The sequence below is a fragment of the Sebastes umbrosus genome, chromosome 19 (assembly GCF_015220745.1).
Source record: "Sebastes umbrosus isolate fSebUmb1 chromosome 19, fSebUmb1.pri, whole genome shotgun sequence".
NCBI lineage: Eukaryota > Metazoa > Chordata > Actinopteri > Perciformes > Sebastidae > Sebastes > Sebastes umbrosus.
Genome location: NC_051287.1, coordinates 15,672,052 through 15,693,699, shown reverse-complemented (window position 1 = coordinate 15,693,699; position 21,648 = coordinate 15,672,052). Strand labels below are relative to the sequence as shown.

The following is a 21,648-nucleotide window of genomic DNA, read 5'->3' as shown; positions in this document are numbered from 1 at the left end:
GCATGCATACAGCAACATGCCATTGCATTTTGCACCACCTTAACAATATGAAAACAACACAGAGCTCAACATGCCGAATAGAGTACAACACAGAGAAAGTCAGCGCTCAACAATGATCGGCAGGATAAGGCTAACATTATCAAAAGTTCCTCCACTCTGAATTTGACTATATGGGAGCCTGAACTATAAACAAAATTCACTTTTATTAGATAGCTAGATGGATTGATTTCCATTGGGATTCATGATACATCTGACTCTGCAGTTCTAAAAACACAAGCACAACTTTCCCCTGCTCATCAGCACAACTGTCTCACAAACCTGGCTTTCCATTGAATATATATAAGCTTGTTGGACAGGTATTATACATGAGGAACTATGGAAAACATTGACAAGTGCAAAACAAAGTGTCTCCTTTTCCTCTTCAGATTGTGGCATTTTTCCGTTGATTTATTTTTTTCATAGAGTACTGTCAACTGCAGTTCCAGAAAGCTGATTTATATCCTTGTCACATCATGTTTATTCCAGTTTGGTTGCTTATTGTGAAATATCTTGTGCCACTTCTATTTGTTTTATCTTTATCCCTTTGCCATACAGTACACACAGAAGTCCCAGTGAAGTACATGATGTATTTACACCTGTGACAAAAGATTAAATGTGTGTGTGCTAACATATTGTACACTTACATTCAGCCTACACTTGTATGTCTACACATACAGTGACAGTCTACAGCCATGCTATGATTCACTATGAGTGAAATTTATCATTAAAGGGACAATTTGCCACCTTTTCATATGGATGCCCAAAAAGTGCTGATGGTAAATGAAGTCCACTGAAGAAATTAATTCCCCAGCGTGTGCTATATTGACCGAGAAAGCTGATTTATCCTGCTCGCTGAACCGTGCCGGCTGTGCATACATGTAACAGGATGCATTGCGTGCAAGCGGCGAGTTTGCTACACTACATCTGATAAATTAACTCACAAAATGTCAATGAAGGAAATATTCTTACACATAAACAGAAAAATACAACCGTACACCTTCTGAATTCAAGTTTATATCTTACACCAAACTAAGACAGACTTAACTGCCTTGTTAATTTATCCAAAAACACACTTTATTCAAACTGGACATAATCGTATTAAAAATCACCAAACCTGGTTAGTCTTTCCACTGTTCCACCAATCAGCAACTCTGGTTTGGTCGGAATAATCCTTAATTCACAGAGTAAGATGTGAAAATATATATTGGAAACCGACCCACGGAGGCACCCTTTAGTGATAGTATGTGACGAACCAGGCTTTCAACTAACTCCAATGTAAACCCAACCGCGACGGTATTTGACGGTCGGAGCAAGTGGCGTAGTATAAATAGTGTGAGAATCTACTCGGGGTGGCAGGAGGGGAGGTGAATGGATCAAAGAAAAACAAGACTTTCAACAGGGAGACCGGAATTTCATCAGTTGTTAGTCACGTGACTCGTCGGTATCGTCAGCCCCGTGAGTCACGTGAGTCGCTAGTCAGTGAAGTTAACGTCAACCATGACCGTTTCCTTACCCTACCTAAGTAGTTGTGTTGCCTCAACCTAAATTCCTGTGAAGTTTATTTAGTTTATTTTGAAACGACACTATGCATATAACGAGCATATGTTGACACGCCATCCAGATGCAAGAGGTGTAACCCATGCGTCGGTCTGTTATGCCGAGGGGCACTGACCAAGCGACAGTATTTGACGAGTTGGGAGTGAGAATATATTGGCCGAGCAGTTGTTCTGCTAGCTGCTCGTTGGCGGTTCTCAACCCTTCTTCTTTGGAGGGAGACCATTAAATTAGCAAATTCCAATGACAAAATTTCCCCATAAAATCGCCTTGCTGGTCTTGGTTGTCTAGTCCAGTTAATCTTCAGCACACCTCTGTCCGAGTGAGGAAGAAATCTTTCATGCATTGTAACGCACACATGACTCGCTCTCTCTGCGTTGTCGTCGGTGACAGCGTCCAACAGAAACTGCCCACGCTCACATTCATTACAGCAGAATGATCCCATTTCTTTTAGCAATCGGATGGCAATTTGAGTAAAGACTCCACCAGTCGGTGTTTGCTCTCGGCAGCTCAAGTTCTGGAGGGTCCCCGCCGGTTATATCCTCCCTGCTGCCTCTCTCCGGCTGAATATCCGAGTCAGCCGAAACACTGTAAAATGTACACTTTAAAAATAATCGTCCATAACGTCCTCTGCACTCGTATTTTGGGATGCCCCTTTCGCTGTTGAAAACATAACTAGTTTACAATACAAGTGAAGAGAACAAGGGCGTTTTCAGCTACCAAAGCTGAAGTAGCACTAGTCTACTTCTATCATTCCTTGCCCCCAACGACGTGACTTCCACGTCACTGGATGAAGGATTCTGCAGCTGCACCCCAGAGACACAGAGAATAAGCAAGAACTGAAGGCATTTTTTACACTATATCTGCAACTAAGATAGATAAGATAAGGTAAAAATCAGCGTATAAGGGAGCCTGAGGAAACAACAATAGGTTGAAGGAACGCTTATCTTTAGAAACCCAGAAACATGAACGCATGGTGCAATGAAGAGCAACTAACACTGCAGAAACATGGATCAGTATGTGCTGAGATGTTAATAGAAGATAAATAATACTGGAAGAAATGCATTAGAAACACTTTCTTGAGTCACCTTTAAAAGTACAAAGTGAGCTTTTTTGCTTTAGATGAAAAAAATATTCCAGTCTTTGTTATGATTTGATTTAACAATGTTACTGCTTACTAAATTGATTTGGTAAGGCACAGCAGCTATCAGCCCGCCAAGGCTCACGCTGGTTGTTCTTGGCTTTTGGTCAAATTCCCAATGGACCAATTGACAACTCCCCCCTGCCTCCCTCCAAACTGCTTTATGGCAGTGGATTAAAGAAGAAGAAAAACAAGTCTGAACTCTAGACGGTCCCACGACTGCTTCAAACATGGCAAACATTTTCTGTCTTTTTCCCTGTCTCCTTCTCTTAATTCTGTGTTTTTGCCAAGATTTAAAACCGTGAAACAGCAGGTGACACCACAGCACAGCAGGACTTTGTAATTTTAATATCTTTTCTTTTGAAATAAGGAAAGTTCAGCTCTGGTGCATCCAAGACTTTCCCGAAATCCTGAATGTTACAGTCTGTTGTCAGACACTCAGAAATATGTGTGTGTGAGGGAAGTGGTGGGGTGTTTAAAGACGTTAATGCGGAACAAATACTGTATCTGCATCATGTCAGTGTCAGCATGGAGCTCAGGTAGGGAGCCCAAACAGCAGCACACACATACTGGATAAACACACACCTATAAAGACACTCAAAAACAGCTCTACCTACTGTATGTCTAGACTGTGTTTGTGTTTGTTTTTGATTTGAGAGATTTTTGTTGAGCTCAACTTGGAAAAAAAGAACAACTAAATTTGAACACAGCGCTGTTAACATATTCAGAGAATGGCTTTTAGATGTTCAGATGAGATAGATAGATTTCCATTGTAATATTTTAATACCAATGTTGTTAGCCATTTATTTTGTTTCTGTAATATTTATCAAAGTATAATGAATTCACATATTTTCCATACAAAAAGTACATTATGCGTATGTTCCATATTAGAAGTGCGTTGGAAGTCCGTATAAGTCTATATCACATACTGTATACACTGGTATACTGTATACACAGTATACTGGCATTGGATTTTTATTTGCTTTCATGGTCCGAAGGCCCATTTCTATGATGATACACACTCTCTGTGCAACAAACAGAGAGGCACATGGCTAATTATTATGCAGAATGAGGTTATCGACCTTCACGATTTTTTGGAGAAGGCATGTCCAACCACTCTGCCTCATATTAGGCCTACTCATTGCCTTGAATGCCTACGTTGGTTGGGCTGGTTAGGTTTAGGCATGAGGAGTTAGGTTTAGGGTAAGAATATCTGGGGGAAGCCAATCACAGGCAGAATAGGGCGGGTCATGCCTTCGCCATAGTAGAAAAAATATTGCAACCGGGAAGATCCAATGACGCATTTTGCATAATAATTTGCCATGTGCTTCTGTTTGTGATATCGGAATGAGTGGACATGCTGACTTATTGGGGTTTCGGAATAATGGGTCGTCAAAAAATTGCATGGAACCATAATGAACACTGGTCTCCACCCGACCTCCTAAGACTTTGGCCAAAACGTATTTCCATTGAACCTGGGAGTTTGTGTGTCCACCACAACAAAGAATCCTAATGGACTTTCTATTGGCATTGTTTCTGTGGTACCACAGGCTGGTCTCATACACATGTTTGTAGCTATACCTATGAAAAGTAATGCACTGTAATTTGTGTATATCCCACAAAATCAATTTTTGTGTAATTAACGTAATCGTGAACCAGGAAATATAAATTGCAGCGAATCCCGCATAGGTAGGAGGTCGGTGTGGATGGGTGGGTCAAAAAATACCAGAATTTCGCCCAGGAGACTTACCTTCGTGTTCCTTGTGAAACCAGAAGTCAACATTGATTTATTTGTCACGTATGTTGCGCACTTAAGAATCGCCACTTCCGGACCTATCCAAGTAGCTTTCTTGCCTAAATTTCCTGCGAAGACAGAAGTTTATTTTGAAAAGACTGTATGCATGTAACAAGCAGAAATTTACGTCATGCAAACCTTTGTATGAGAATATGTTGGGTACAGGCATGTCATTTTAACAGATGACGAGCCACCACCATGTAATGCCACATTAAGAGGTCATGGTGATTTTCCCATATTTCTGTGAGATCAGTAGACTTAGAGAGCTGATGTTACTCTGCACTAATCACTGAACTTTCCTCTATGCACATATTCATTAATACGCATCGCCATGACAATGCTATCAAAAAATCCATTCATTATTTAGTGGGAATGAAATCCCTCATTTATGAATCTTATGGCAAGACTGGAAGAGTGATCTATACTGATTTAAAATTAAATATGATAAATGGAAAATGCAATACAGCTAATGAAGTGCCTCAATTCAGCTAGAGAGATAACCATGGCCAGTGTAAAAAGACAAACACTTGCCGTCTGAGGAGGAAGCAATAAGCAATAATTCTAACCGCACTCAGAACAACTTTCATACATTGGGTCTGTATGATTTTGAATCATCATATTTCCTCTTTACACTCTCATTGCCTTGCCACACTGCGATTTGGTCAAGTTGAGAAATGTTTCCATGATCACGAATGGACACAGCAGGTGGTCAATGTTTTATTTCATTACAAGTGAATGACTCGTGGCTTTGTGACATTTAAGTTGTGATTGAAACAGTCTGTTTGAAGTGATTTGATTAGGCACTCAGAACCAGCGATACAGAACAATGAGCTTTAGCAGGTATATAGAGCCAATAATCACTCAGTATGGTCATAACTAATACATTCAAGTTGATCATGACCAGCATCATAATGAGACGTAGCAGTATATGTGATTTAGCGTTTTACATATTTATATTATTATATATGATATAATGAATTAATGTGTTTTAACCTTTTTAATAGTCTGACTACTTGATACATATTTAAAATCCCATCATCCTGTCTTTCTACCTGTCTTTCTACCTGCCCATCTATAGTCGTATCTGCTCTCCAGCCTGCTCTTCTTCTGGTTGCTTTCCTCTTTTATTTTTCCCAACTGCTTTAGCTGACTGGTTGCCCATGTATAGTGATGTTTAACTATCCCAGCTGAGCACTGGGGGAAGCTGATATACGAGGAGCAGTTTGCGCTGCTCTCTGCCTTCTGGGGCTGTTAATCAAAGATAGTGACTTTTTAAAATGTCCTCACTTTTACAGTGTACTCCTTCCACACTCACTGTTATGAAACGTTCATCATCTTATCATCAATGTTTGAATAAGTGAGAGGATGTAATATTCAGCAACACAGCACATCAGTTTTATCTAAATGTGACGTCTGCTTGTAATTATTGAATTAAACTGGTGGTCACCAACATTGCAAGTGATTGCCTAAATGTCTTCTTTCTGTATATTCCTGGAATTATCTTGCCCAATCTATTAGATTGGGCTGCACGGTGGTGCAGTGGTTAGCACTTGTCGCCTCACGGCAAGAGGGTCACAGGTTTGAATCCGGCTTGGGGCCCTTCTGTGTGGAGTTTCCATGTTCTCCACGTGTTGGCATGGGTTTATTCTGGGTGCTCCGGTTTCCTCCAACAGTCCAAAGACATGCAGGTTAAGTTAATTGTTGGGCGACCTTTCCAGGGTGCACCCTGCCTTCGCGCAATGTCAGCTGGGATCGGCTCCAGCCCCTCCAGTCTCTGTAGTTACGTGAGTCGCAAGTCAGTTAAGTTTAGGAAAAGGTCTTGGTTGATGTTAACTTCACTAAGTGGTTGTTTCGCAAAACCTAACTTCCTGTGAAAACGGAAGTTTATTTTGAAAGGTCACTATACATATACCTACCATATATTGACACACCGTCCCTGACCTGTCCAAAAGTAGCGCAAGAGGGGTACCCTGTGCGTTGGTCTCCAATACCGAGGGGCATTGACCAAATGGCGGTACTTGATGAATTGGGAGTGAGTGTGTGTTGAATCTTTGGATTGTTTTAAGCGGCTTCTAAAAACACATCTTTATAAGCAAGCCTTTTTATAGATCTTCTTCCCTGTCTTATGTTTTGGTCCATTTTTTTATTTGGTCTATCCGTCATTATGCTCTATTTTATATTGAATTGAATTTATTTTTACTTTATTAATTTATATATATATATTTTTTTTTGCCTTTGTGAAGCACTTTGTAGCTGTGTGTTTTAAGAAGTGCTACATAAATAAAGCTTTACATTTACTTACATCTGTAGTAGCGGTAGAGCAGCAATAATATTTTTGATATATTTTGATAAGAGGACAAAGAAACCCTGATCATTTCAGAAACATGCTGGGCTTTTCTGATTTCACAACAGTTGCAGAAACAAGTGTGAGGCTCTTGGAGAGAGAGAGAGAGAGACCTAGAGAGAGGGGGTTGTCTGTGTGTGTGTGTCTCTGACAAGAGAGCATAAATCTGGGTAATATATCTGTGCTGACACAACACTACAGCTCCTGCCCACACACAAGCATATGACATGTGACCCCACCCCGAGACACACACACACACACTCAAGCACACATCAGTACACTAGTGATCCATCCAGTATAGTCAGTCTACTAGACCCCTTTTAAGCTAATTGGTTCTACAGCGGTGATGCAAGCAAAGCTCATTACAGGCCGCTTGACACAGTCACTTCTGGAAACACGCCTCTCTGCTCCTTAAGTATGTAAATAAAAGCTCTTCGACATTTTTAATTAAAACAAAATGGCTTAAATATTTTTAGGCCCATAAATTTAGTCGAAACATTAAATGTATGTACATATGAAAGCGTTACATGTGTGTGACCTGCACATAAAAGTGAACTGTGTTCGACCCACTACATCAGCATTTATTCTATCACGCAGAATAACTTCATTACATCCTTTGATCAAAGACTGAGCCTATCCCAGCGTCTTTCCATTGAGCCAAAATGATAAATGTCACCCCTTTATTTCAGTATATAATGTTTACTTCATTATTAAACATGCAGTATCTTCTCAGGCTGCCATCACTGAGACCCATGTTACACCCTTCCAACAAGTTTCAGGAAAATCAGGTTGGTAGTTTTTCAGTAAGCCTCCTGCAAAAAAAGATAAACGTACCAAACCGGAAATATAACCTCCTTGGCCGAGGCAATTATAAAGCTGTACAGTAATTGACTAAGTAGTAACTGTGATAATAGCGTATTCTTCTAAATAACCCTGGCATCCTCTTGTAAAAAGTAAACAAAATGTAACACAGAGAAAATCTAAATGTATGTGCATATGAATAAAGTATAGCTTTAAAGCAAGTGTCAAAAAGCAGACAGCTACTGAAGCAATCCAGTGTTCTGAATCCTGCAAAACAATTGATTCTACTAAAAAGTTGTCAGTCTCCTAAAAACTTATAATAAGGTTACTTTTTTGGCTTTCTGTAATTCTGGGTCAGGATCTTTTTTTTTTTTTTAAAGACAGACCTGAAAGCAGTCTGTCTACATCTTCTGTCTTCGACAGGCATCAAGTCTTTCGCTGTGATTGATTTTCTGATCATTGCCTTCATTACATCATGCTTTGCAGAGAATTAAACTCGGATCACTGGTCAGATTATCATACTATGTTTAAGACATCATCTTTTTTACTCCGTTCTCATTTCAACTAACATGATCTTTGAAGTCTCCTCTATTATACATACATTTTTCTTCACATTCTTCCTATCTTGCCCTGTTTTTCTTTTTACTTTCGTTCCCCTCAGCCCTCACCTCCTCCTGCTACCCTCCTGTTCTTCCTCCTGTTACCTGTAACGGAAGCATGGGTGCAGATGTTTCTTAATCAGACTCTTCAGGTTGAATCTCATTTTAAGATTATCAAGGCATGCACTGCAATGGCTGTTAAAATGATGTCATTTAAAGTTGCCAAAAGAGGAAGAAAAGTAGATATTGTGAAAATTAAAGAGTTGTCAGTCACAGTCAAATTCAGGAGCTCATTGCAGGTGCTGGTTTGAGTGGTATCACCACCTGAAAGTCAGTGTCTGAATTATGCAAAGCTTCAAGATGTGATAAACAAATCTACAATATTAGGCAGTCTTTTGCATCAGTCTTTTGAGTGTAAATCAAAGTACATAATGCATTTATAAATCCTCAATGAAGGTTATTAGTTTGGCAAAGAGTGGTAATTTAACAAATCCTAGTTCCTCTAAAGTTGGAGATGTAAAATAAAAAATCCCTTTCCTTCTCCGTCTCCTCTCTGTCCTCCCCTCTCATTTCCTGTCTTCTTCACACATCTTGTTTCATCCTTTTTTTATCCTATTTCTCCACTCATGTCTGCATCACTTCCCTCCCCTTTTCCAGCTCTTCTTCCTCCTTTTCTTTCCAGCTTGCTTCATTAAGTGTCTACCTTAATGTCAAACGTTTGACCCTTTCCTCCTGTCCCCATCGTCTTCTTCCTTTGCTCCTTGTCTCTTGCATTTCAATAAGTTTAGAGGTTTACAACTGGCATCCTTGTCAAGATTACCATCACTCTGACTGCCCACACACCTCCAGCAGAGGATGCAAGGAAAAGCTGACAGGCATGTGTGTGTGTGCATGTAGTTTTTCTTTAATAGTGCTGACAACTTCTTGCAGATTTGGACTAAAAAGGAGTAACATATTCAAACATTCATTTTTAACAAAACTAAATACTGCAGCATTGAAGAGTAAACCTTAAAAGTGGCTTTTAGGATTGACAATGTTGTTGATCTGCTGGTTAGTCCACCACTTTGGTCCATCTCGGCTAGTATTTTATTGGGTGAATTGCAATGGAATTTTGTACAGACACTCATGGTGCCCAGAAGATGATCTGGTTATCCCTTGGCTTTACCTCTAGTGTCACCATGAGGTTGACATTTTTGCTTTTTTAGTGACATATTTGACAACTATTAGATGGATTTCCATTTGGTACAGACATTCACATTCCCCTCAGGACAGAGGTAAATTTGGTGATCCCTTAACTTTTCCACAAATAGCATCATCTGGTCAAAATCGCAAATACCTGTAGAAGTAATGGCATTCCCATCAGCGTCAGCTGCACTATGTGTTTTGTGCTGATTTGAAAATGTAAGCATACACACTAAACTAAAATTATGAACATTGGAACCATTATACCTGCTTAACAGTAGCATGTTCCTTAACATAGCATTAAATGACACACGAAAAGCTTAATATACATTTCAATCAGGAGAGACTCGTATGAATTGAATGGTGATTTATTACAAAGTGCACAAATTTATGAATAGTAACAGTCTTTGGCGATTTAGACCCAATGTGACATAATAAGGGGGAAGTGATGCCGTAGTTGGATTTAGGATTATTCCCCCCGGGTCTAGACACTGGTGATGGTGGTAGTGAAGATTGATGCAGATCCGATGAATGAAGTGGCGCAGGATTGCTCTGATTGGATGAATCTGGAGGTGATGGGCTGGTGGAGGGTCGCATCAGGTTGTGCTGATACTGACACTGAAAACAGCATAGAGGAGAACGTTTTTTAAACTTTTGACAGCAACAATGTGATTGGTTTAGGGAGATATGGCAAGATCTGATTGGTCACTGAAAAGAGAGACGCCCATAATCGGCTGACATAGTAATAGCCCATGAGAGAGAGACCCAGAATGAATGAGAATGAATGAGATTGCAACCCTAGTCTTCCTGACTGAATTTACGCATAAGCTTCATTATCATGACACGTGGAATATCCTTAAAATGCCGTGCTATTTATAGTCTTCTTGATGCAAATGTGGTATAATACGGCCTCACGGAGACGCCAGAATGCCTGTAGGCTATAGGCTACTCTTACTGTGTTTCATGTTGCCAGTGTGTTGCAACACCACATTCTGTACCTGTATGCAAAGCCTATTAACGTATGACTCATTGTCCTTGAAACTATATTACAAATTGTTCAAATGCATGTTGAGATCATCAACCACACATATTTCCTAAAAGTTGCATTCGATTGGTGATTTGGGATTCTTTCAGGTCAGCATATAGATGGCTAAGAGAATGTGGGTGTTAATGTATAAAGTGCATGCTGACTCTGTCAGCCCCCTACATAAATCAGCATTTACTTAAATGAGCAGTGTCTACACAGCAGCAGATCAAACCAAACTGCTCCTTCCTACGCTAATTCTGTTAGGTCCCTTGTTTTAATAACTCTTAGCTGCTTTATGCTAATAGTGTTAGTGGCCTCTCTGTACAAAAGCAGGCTAATATTGCTATAGCCTTTGTATCTAATTAGCGTAGCTGTGAAAGGGCTGTATTGACAGAAAGCTGAGAGAAAACCCGATGAGAGGAATGTCATTAGACCGTATGTGTGCGCTTTGTACTGGCTTGCATTTGTGAGCATGTGGGTGTTTCCTTGCATTCTTCTGCATGTCTGAATGTGGATATGTGGGCTGAAGGAAGGGTCATTAAATACTACAGTATTTCTATCAGTCAGACAGTCATCAGCTCGATCCCTGTCTAATCACATAATTGCCTAAATGGCTGGCAGAGAGAGAGGAGATAAGACAGCGGGATGCTTAATTGCCCTAAGAGTAGGACATTAACATAGTATCACTGCCTCATCTGGATCACAAATAAACTGAACATTCTGCCAGCCTCACCAGGAAAATTGTTATTCTGTTATCGCACGTATTCCTTTCAAAGTGAGAGACTGCGGTTTTCATAAAAGACTTGTGGATAAACCGCAGCCAAATTTCCACGGAACAAAACATAGGACAAATTGCCAATCACGGGGCAAGTTTTTGTTTGCACAAGTCAAATTGTAATTTCCAGTCTGGCCAATTATTTTAACGTTAGGAAAGGTTGTGTCGACACATTGACAGTCAATTAATTTCAACCTTAATGCCAGACATGAATTACAATATAGGACAATTCTGCAGTACCATGGATTATGTTCAATGTCCGTTACCAATGTTTTTAAAATGCTTGCTTTCATGGCACATTGGTAGGGTTAAGCTTAAGGGAAGATTGTGTTTATGACATATAACATCTGGTTAAGATATGTTTGGGGTTAGGCAACGAAATAGGTTAAAGCTGAAGTAGGCGAGATTGGAGCAAATATGATTAAAAAAAGTTATTTTTATAAAACGGTCGCTACATCCTGACAGTAGTACATGAAACAGGTAACCTGAAAAAAATCATGTGCCTCTGTGTCCTCCGGTGCTACTAACAGCATCTACAAGATTTCACAGACCGGAGGAAAACAAGCAGTAAGAGCTGATCGGAGGTCTGCTGTTCACCTGCTGTCTATGAGAGCCAGCTGTAAATCACTCACGAACTCCGACCAGACGGTCAAACTAAGCAGCGCTGATCAAAGATGAATCAATATTATGTTATGTTAATGCCTATTTCTCGCCTCAAATGTTTTTAGAATCATCTTGTAGTGCACGGTTTAGCTGTAAAATGAGAAATTTTGTGACACCGCCGCCATGGTGAAATCTGGTAAAGGAACGCTAAGTTCCAGTCGCATGATTGGAGCACAGTCAATGGGAACGCTCTCTCAATGAGATGACCTGTGATTGGTCAAAGTCTCCCGTCACGAGCTAGATTTTTGTAAAGCCTGAAAACAGAGCCATGATGAGGTGCAGAAGTGTAGTTATCTCTCAGAACATTTGAATTACAATATGCTGAAAGGTTATTATGGAATTTTTGCCCAATGATGCCAAACATATACGGCCTACTGCCACTTTAAGGTTAGGGAAAGATCATTATGGCCAATGCAAATTTAACAATTAATTGCAGGTCTGGGACAGTTGATGAATTCCAGTCTCTTGCAAGAAAATCAAACTTGCCACATGCCATTCTAACACCACAAACCTCCACACCCTTACCTTCTGTCTTGCTATGGCACACACCCTACGTTGGAACTGAATTTCGGGTTTGAATGCAAATCATGAGGTGCCAAATCGGCCATTAAGGACATAATTACTTGTGATGCTTACCTGTGCATTAATTCAATGAGAGCATTGGGTTGAAGCAGTGGTATCAACATAGAGGGCTCTGTAATAAGAAAAAATCCATCAAAAAACGCAGGGTTGTCAAACAAAAAAGTTGAACCTGGCTCAACTTTTCCTACAACACAATATGACGTCATCCAGAAATGCAGTTGACAAAATGTCAATAGCTTCTTTCTACTGTTTACCTCAAGACATGGAGGATAAATGATAGTCACTGCGATAACTTTCCAGAAGTCGTGTTATATTATTAACCGCTGGACAGTGTCTTGGCGTCCAATAAGCCTTGAAACTCAGGGCTCTAACTCATGGCCTTTCAAGATTATAATTTATCACCATACCAACATCTGTAGCAACACACCCTCACCAACGCAGACCCTCATGGCATATTTTCTGCTTGAACACTGCCACATATATAAGGTTGAACAGTTTATTATCCTCTAGAAGTTCACTATGTTTGTATTAATTTACATTCATTTAACATTGTAGTGTAATGATGGATTATATGGAGAAAAAAATCTCTAATTAAAAGAGACTAAGTTATTGGAAAATATGTATAAACATGGGTATTTCTTTTTAGAACACCTTTCTAATAGCGTCTGCCCGCACTGTTGTGTAATTGCCCTTAATTAACCCCAACACAATAGCGATGGAGATACCAGTTAATGAATTATCATTAATTAATGAAGGGTCTAGGAGGTTGGATTTGTTTAGGAGTGGGAAAAAGAAACATTATCAGCAAACTACTTATCGCTAGATTACCTGAGTAATAGAGTACACCAAGCTTCCATTATTAATAACAAAGGCAACATTTTATATTTACAACCCACCACCTCCACTGTGTCGAGGGGGCATCCCAGGATGCCCAGCTCTGTCCTGGGATGCCCCCTCGACACAGTGGAGGTGGTGGGAGAGAGGAGAATGATGGCTAAAATGTCATCCATGATGGAGAATGACTCCCACCCCCATGCAGGACACCATCTCAGTACTGAAGAGCTCCTTCAGCGACAGGCTGCTCCACCCAAAGTGTGTGAAGGAGCGCTATTTCCTTCCTGCAGCTGTCAGACTCCACCACCAGCACTGCTCCCAGTAGACCACATACACTTACACACCAAAAACTGACAATAACCTGATATTTTCAGGTGGAATTTCATTCATTCTCACTGTGCAATATCATTTTCCACTTGTTCAATTTTGTTAATAGTCTGTTTATTATCAATACTGTAAATACTTCTCCTGTTTTTATACTTTCTTCTATTTAAATGGTTCATATTTTGTAAAACTTTGTTTAGCTCTTTTTTTTTACTGTGTTAGCTGATGCATCATGTTTTTTGCACTTTGCCCTTTGCTGCTGTACACTACAACTACTTATCTTATTTAGCAGTAGGCAGGTTATTTTCAACCAAGCAGCAACCACCATGGCTGATTTTTTGTTTTGCTTTGTTTACATTGAGTCACAGTGGATATAAAAATCAATTCAATTTCTGCTCAAAATCAAAGTCAGTATTTATTTTGTGGCGATTTTAAGAATGATTCTTCATAAATACCAATATTGTGTAGGGTTTGCCTTGATTGACTGTGATGGGCTGTTACTGGCTGAGAATAACGCCACCCAGTCTCACTGTGTTGCCCACACCTGACGACATCCAGTAAACCCAGATTCAACCTTCAACATGTCTCTTTAGAATCCCGTGGGTCACTTCACATGTCAATATTTCAGTACAGTCTGTTCTTCCTTACAGCAACGCCAAGTATCTACATCCACCATGGAGCTATTTAATGGATCTCCTGTCCCATCTTAATCTTATTCATATATATTATACTCAAAATAATATATCAGTTAGCCCACAGGTGTTGAGTGTTAATTATTGTGCAACTGCTCACTGAAAGGATTGCCTCTAAATCCTCCTTAATTAAACATTTCTGACAAATAGAATATCTTTTCTACACAATTCTGATCCTTCTCTCAATTTATCCCATCGCATATGACCACAAATGATGAAAGCTAACATCACCAGCAAAGTTACGTCAGCATGTTACCGAAGCTTGGCTTGCAATGTGTTGCTATCTGTGTGACTCCTACAGCAAAAAAGATTGTAGTCATAAACACTTAAAATCACTTAATATGGAGCATTCCTTTTACCTGTGGCTATGTCTCTTCAGCCAAGATAGTGTATTGCCATTCTGAGCACAGTTTTATAACTAAGTCTGTGTCGAATAACGCTGCTCAAACAGACCTAAAGGTGTGTTGCTGAAAGATTAAAAAAGATCCTGACATTACAAAGGGTAGATAGGTAGCTATACTACTTGAGAACTGAGAATAAAAATAATCATCTAGCATTTTTGGGATCTGGATTGTGTCCAAAAAAAAAGCAAAAATATGAGCATCCTTGTGGTTATTTTGAAGGTTGGTGACAGACTTCTGAGAATTGAGGCTGCGGACCGGTGTCCTTGTGCAGATAGTGCATGATTTATTATTTACATGTGCTAATGTGTTTTTTGGACATCTCAGGAGGAACTGAACTGGCATTAAACTTTCTCCGAGTTGCTCTTTGGCACTGGGACTGAAAACTTTGCAGTTTTCCGTCTTGAGTCATCCTGTCTCTCGCGGTCTCAGTCTGTCGGGCACCAACCAATAAAGCAGAAATGTCATAAAAGTACATTTTTCTTTTTAAAGAAGGAGTCAAGGGACAACAAAGTTGATCTAATCTGATGTCAGGTTTATGCTGACAGTGCACATTTCATACATCAAACAAACAGTTATATCTGTATTGAGGCCCTGAGCTCTGCTGTCAGGCTTTGTGAAAGTGTATGTGTTTGTACCTTGTTAAATGGTTAATAAATACTTTGCAAAGCATCTAGAAACATTATTTAGATAGATGATACTTTGTCAATGGTTAATAATTGGTTTCTGGTTCATCTATCTATGTAATGTTTATAGATGTTTTACAAATTAAAGGTTTAAAATGTGGTAATCAGTATATCAAATGTTGTAATGCGTGCAACAATAAACTGTTAATAAATAGTTTACTAATGCAATCAGAATATAATTCTTGTCGTCTCTTATCAGCTATGATACAATATATTATTTGTAAAATATTGATTTAATATTACACAAACTAATGAGAAAATAACACATTTTAGCATTACTAAATATAAGCATACATTATTATCATTTCATTGTTTGTTAACGGTAAAAAAAAGTATTAACTATGTTTAATTATCTATCAATTTACCATTTATAAATAATGGTTATTATAAAGTGTTACCCAGATTTGATAACCTTCAGGCCAGCCAAAAATAAACCGATAATGAATGTAGTATCTCTGCACCAGAATTGTATTTATTGCCGTGTGGAGAAGGCATTGAAACAGCATTTTGACCGCCATGTTGGGGTGAAAACATTTTTTGAAATTTTAAATTGAAAAGTTACTTGAATAAATAACATTTGAAAAATCCAAATTATTACAGACCAATTTTTCTTTTTTAGTGTCTGGTCAAAATTGCATTGGGGGGGATTTGGGCTCATCTCCTTAAGTGATTCTGAAATATGGCCCTGGATTTGTGTATATTGACGAATACAATACGTGTTTTGGTGTGTATGCGTGCCCACAGATGCGACGGCGTGATGGGGACAGATGATGCAGATCTGTCCCTCAGCTTGTCTTGTCCAAGGACCGTCTTTTCTCACAGAATCAATGTTTTCAATCTGGCCATTACCATTTCACCAGCAGCAGCATTACAATCAATAATTCTGCTTTCTTCTATAAGGTGTTTTCACATGCACCCACTAACTGGCACACACACACACACACACACACACACACACACACTGTTTATTTGGTTTATTGAATCCATGTCTGTTCTAGGCCGTCGATGTGACCTTGTCGGTTATCTAATCCGTTTTAATGGGATTATTGTCATTTATTTCATGTGACACACACAGGCATTTATTCTCATTCATGTTCATGAATCGACTGATTAAGGTTGATTATAAATAATTATTATTCAATAATGCCACTGATTTAATTAAGCCTGTTAACCGTGGACACCATGAAATAGAACTCACTTACATTCAGCTATCATCATGGCAGGGTCTACTGTCCGGGTGTCCTTGGTGTGCACCCAGGGGCCCCAGCTTGCTAGTGGGCATTTAAAAAGAGAAAATGGAGAAAAGCAATGCTAATAATTTTTGACATCCTTTTTTTTTTTTTTTTACTGGTGTGGGGACAAACTTCAAAGGCATAAAACATTGGGGTAAAATATAAATAAATTAATGGTTAACAGGATTATTGTACACAGACCCAGGGTCAGGGGATTTAAAATTTGTATATGTTATGAAGGGACATAATCATGTGTTTATGTAATGATATAAAAGAGTAAGAAATTTCCAACAATCTTTTTACAAGCAGCTTGTGTTTTTAATTTGTGGCGGGGGCCCTTTGACATTAAACACCCGGGGACCCATTAAGCCTTAATCCAGTCACAAGTCCAGTCATGGTGTTTAGATATTAACTGGAGAAGACACAAGAGGAGAAAAAGGGAAGGGACAGAGATAACAAGAAATATGATGAAGTGCAATGGTGACATGCACCACATATTATCTGGAACAACCTAGAAGACTTGAGATTTCCTCCATCTCTCAGTTCTTTTAAATCAGGGTTTAGAACTTTTCTGTTTGGGACTGCATTTAATTCTGTTAAATTTGGTACTTTGAATTCATATCTTGCACTGCACTGTCATTTTTATTATGTATTATGTTATTATAGTTATATATATATATATTTTTTTTAATTTTATAAATAGTTTATGTTTCTGTGACATTATTTGGGACATGTTTCCATTCACATATTTTTATTTGCATTTTGAAGTCATTAGAAAAGCTAAATGGAAACAGCAAAATTCAATTAAACTTCCTCAATTGCTGAAAAACTATTTTATATGTGAGGTGATGTGGTTTTTGTCCTTGTCAAAAAAGAGTTGATGTGCTAAATGGATTATGGAAATGCCTCTTCCAAATAAATTGTGACATAGCAGTGCCAACTTCTGACCAAACTACGCTGTACGCTTTATTGGCTCCAAACCAGTTGATGGAAACGTGCCTAATTCCAATTTATTTTTTTTGTGACATTTTAAAAGTTCACTTAAAATTTCCTGGATGATTGAATTGGAAACACAGCTACTGACTGTGGGGTTCGCATTGTAGTGTGTCCCAAGCTTTTGAAGATGTTTCATTGGAGTCGTCGTTGACTGGCACGGCTCACTGACTATAGTTATCTTCATGTGGATCTTGGCTGCTGATGTTGTCAGAAACTTTGAGCGAAGCCGTTCCACAGCAAAGGCATCTGGGGCATCATGTAGCCATCGGCATGATGGGACTCTTTATTTCAACAAATAAGTTCAAATAACATGTGTTTAGTGTCCCTAAGAAAATATTGTATGACTCCCTCGAGGTGCCTCTAGTAGTGCTGTCAGGTCTGGACTTATCAGCCCAGTCAGAGGCTGACAGAGGTAAGCACACACAGTGACGTCCCGGCTGAAAGGTTATTTTGGGGCATGACCTGTAGCTCGTTTGGAAACTTTCTTCTCTTATATCATGAAAATAGTTCACCAAAATGTGTTTCTGAAACCATTTTATGCGAGAAATAAGCCATGCAGTTGCTGAATCTGCCTTTATTTTGGATCAACAAAATAGTTTATCGGGAGTTTCCAGAGGCGGAGAATCGCGTCGGACGCCCGTGACTTGCATAAAGTAGGCTTGATCACAACTTTATGCAAATGAGGAGCAGCCAACATCACGCCCCGTCTCTTAAATCAAGCCGTCACGCTACCAGAATGCATTGCACGGCTGCTCACGTAGACTATGAATAGGAAGTGTGGAAAGAACGGAGAGTGTGGACATGTACCCCAACACATTATATATTCTGTTACAAAACTTTATGAATAATTGAATCATTTGTTGACTACCAAAGATTATGTGAACACATTTACATGAAGTTCATTCAGGTGAAGGTGTAGTTTTTACTTGGTCAATGGACTTTTTTTCCACTGAAGACATTTTGGTTTGCCATAGCAAGCCAAGCACCGGTGCAACCAATAACACTATCGACGTCTGCATTTCATTCAGGTGTTCCAGTTTCAGGGCCCTGACAGTGTTTATGCTTACTTGACTTGAGACACTCAAACGGAATGGAGCCTTTTTTTTCCTATTAGTTTCATCTGTGTTTTTCCTGCTATGACAAGTCAAAATGCATGCTATAAAAGAGTCCTATATAGTCAGTACAGGCAAAAAGAGGGCATGCAGAGGTCTGACGAGCAGCTGGGTGAGGCAGGTGAAAGGACCCCTCGAGGACCTGAAAGCTGGGCTGAATCTCTGGTTACTCCACCTCACACAGACCTGTAGTGCATTTGGGCAGCCCTCTTCAACCTGTAACATCAAACATTTCCAGGTTTAAAGGTCACACATTATGAAAAATGCAATTTTTTCACAGCCTAGTGTATCTACCTCGCTGTTATTTCTTCGCTATTGCCATCCTGGCAATGTTGGAGGTGGAAATGTTGAAGGTACAAGCAAAGCATGCTATTTGTTCCATTGTTTGCTGGAAGAACCAACACAAATGTCTTTGTGTACTCTCACCATTGGAGCATGTGAAGACCCAGTGGATTTGTTTTGGATTAACTCCCCTCAAAAGGCTGAAAAAGTACATCTTTACAGCACAAAAGTACCAGATTAGAAATGTCTCTTTACTTCAATTTCCTAACAAAAAATAAACTGTAAACTGCGTGGCTCCAATTATTTAGACCTTGCAAAAGCTTTTTTCATTATTATTGATCTTGTTCAAGTGATATATTTGCCAGAAATTAATGACCACCTTTCTGCAAATATCCGGTAAATACCACATGGCCAGTTGATATTTCCCAACTTTACACGTTGATAAAGATTGCCTGAATGGTTCATTAAACAATTGACTTATCAGACTGCAAAGGCTGTCTTCCGAACAAGACTGCATTTAGCAGCCCCATTTAAGAAACAAGACAGACCTTGGCAGCCCATTATGACATACTCTGTCTGCAAATACGGACTTTGAAAGATTTAGCCCTTGGATTGGGACACAGAAGGAGATTAATTAGATGACCTAGAGGCAGAAGTGATGGAGCACCTGTCGCCATGACACATCGTCCACACGGGTGGCCTCAATTGGGATTCTAAGCCTGCTGGGTTACGACCAATCTCAAAACAACGAAAAATAATAGTAGTTAATGTATATTTCTACAGTTTTTTTGCGCTATTTATTTCTGACACATACGTAAGTGTCAAGTATTCCAAGGGAACCCATTGTCTCTCCCAACTCATCAAATACCGCTCGTTTGGTCAGCATATGACACCGACGGAGAGAGGCACCCTTTAGCAATAGTATGTGACGAAACGGGCTTTCAACTAACTCCAATGTGAACCCACCCGCGGCGTTATTCAACGGTCAGAGCAAGTGACGGCGCGTCGATATATGCTCGCTACGTGCATCGTGTCCTTTCAAAATAAACTTCACAGGAAGTTCGGTTTAGGCAACACAACCATGGTAGGTAGGGTTAGGAAATGGTCGTGGTTGACGTTAACTTCACTGGCTAGTGACTCATGTGACTTACGGGGTTGACGATACTAAACGACTCATGTGACTAGCTACTCACGTGACTCACAGGACTGACTATACCGACGAGTCACATGACTAGACAAAATAAGTCAATGTTACGTTTAATTTCACACAGGACACGAACACTGGTCTGCTGGTTGAAAGTCTTGTGTTTGCCATGTTGCTTAAACCGAACTTCCTGTGGAAATGGAAGTTTATTTTGAAAGGACACGATGCACGTAACGAGCATATATTGACCCTTTGTCCTCGGTCTGTCCAAAAGTAACGCAGGAGGGTTACCCTGTGCGTAGGTCTCCGATCGATATTTGACGAGTTGGGAGTGAGAATGTCAATAGAATATCTCTCAGGGAATCCAAAAGATCCTGAACTGGATAGTCATCAACTACTGTGCCCTCACATTTATAAATGACATTTTAATTCAGACTGACCCTTAAGTAAAATGAAAGCTAATCTTGCGGAGGTGCAGTGACACACTGTTGTTGGTGTTTTGTGTTGAGTCATATTGTGCATTGCAGTGCAATCTGCTTAAGTGTGTGATCTATGCGAGGATGTATTAAATGTCGGTGTGTGTGTATATGCATGCAAATATCTGTGTGTTATTTACATGGACCAGCTGCTTAAAATGATTGACAAATGACAAATGATTGACAATCCTGAGACAAGGGCGAGAGCTGCGGTAAAAACTGAAGTGTGGAGAGGAATAAAAAACAGCATGGAAGGAGTTAGACACAAGGGTCAGAAAAGGTAAAGGGCGCTAAGAAAAAAGAAAAAAAGATTGTAATCCATTGAGGGAGATAAGTGTAATCTGGCAGGTGTGCAGGAACAAGCAGATGTCCATGTTCTACCAGAGTGTTTCAAGTCGGTAGTCTCACCTGTCTGCTGCTCTGAAACCCAGATTCCTTCTGCCCTGCTGATGTTTATATCACCCTAAAGGCAAAGGAGGAAGAGATAGGGGGAAGACAGATGGAGAGGTGAAGGGAGGCAGAGACGGAGGTGTGATTGGATGTGGGAAGTATAGAGGAAAGGAGGAAGGTTATGGTGAAGGGGGGGAGACGAAATGAAAAGGGGCAGTGGAGAGAAAAGGCTGCAGAATGGGAAAAAAGAGAGAAGGGTAGGTTGTAAGAAGGGGGGAGGAGAGTAAGATAAGGGGGAAAGGTTGGGACAATAGGGGGGGACAGATGAGGAGCAAGGGACGGATCCCAGAGGAAATAAAAGCCAGGAGAAAAATCCTCATCTTCCATTTACTACTGATGCAGTTTCTCCTTCTCTCTCTCTCTCTCTCTTAAACACACACACATTCAGATAATAAACACATGAACCAGACTGTAGATAATTGCCTCATGGGAGAAAGAGGACTTCAGCGCTGGATTGACAGGTGGACCGATGTGCATAGAAGCAGAATGAGGAATGATTTAGATAGCAGAGCGCAAA

The 21,648-nt window shown here is 39.8% G+C and overlaps 1 long non-coding RNA gene across 1 annotated transcript; it reads right to left on the bottom strand.

Moving 5' to 3' along the window:
• Positions 1–1,428: 1,428 nt before the first annotated feature.
• LOC119478428 lies at positions 1,429–20,454 on the bottom strand. Its single transcript, XR_005204444.1, has 3 exons — positions 20,393–20,454; positions 6,255–6,259; positions 1,429–1,580 (listed from the first exon to the last, which is right to left on the bottom strand). It is a non-coding gene; the product is annotated as an uncharacterized LOC119478428 (long non-coding RNA).
• Between the last annotated feature and the right edge of the window lie 1,194 nt (positions 20,455–21,648).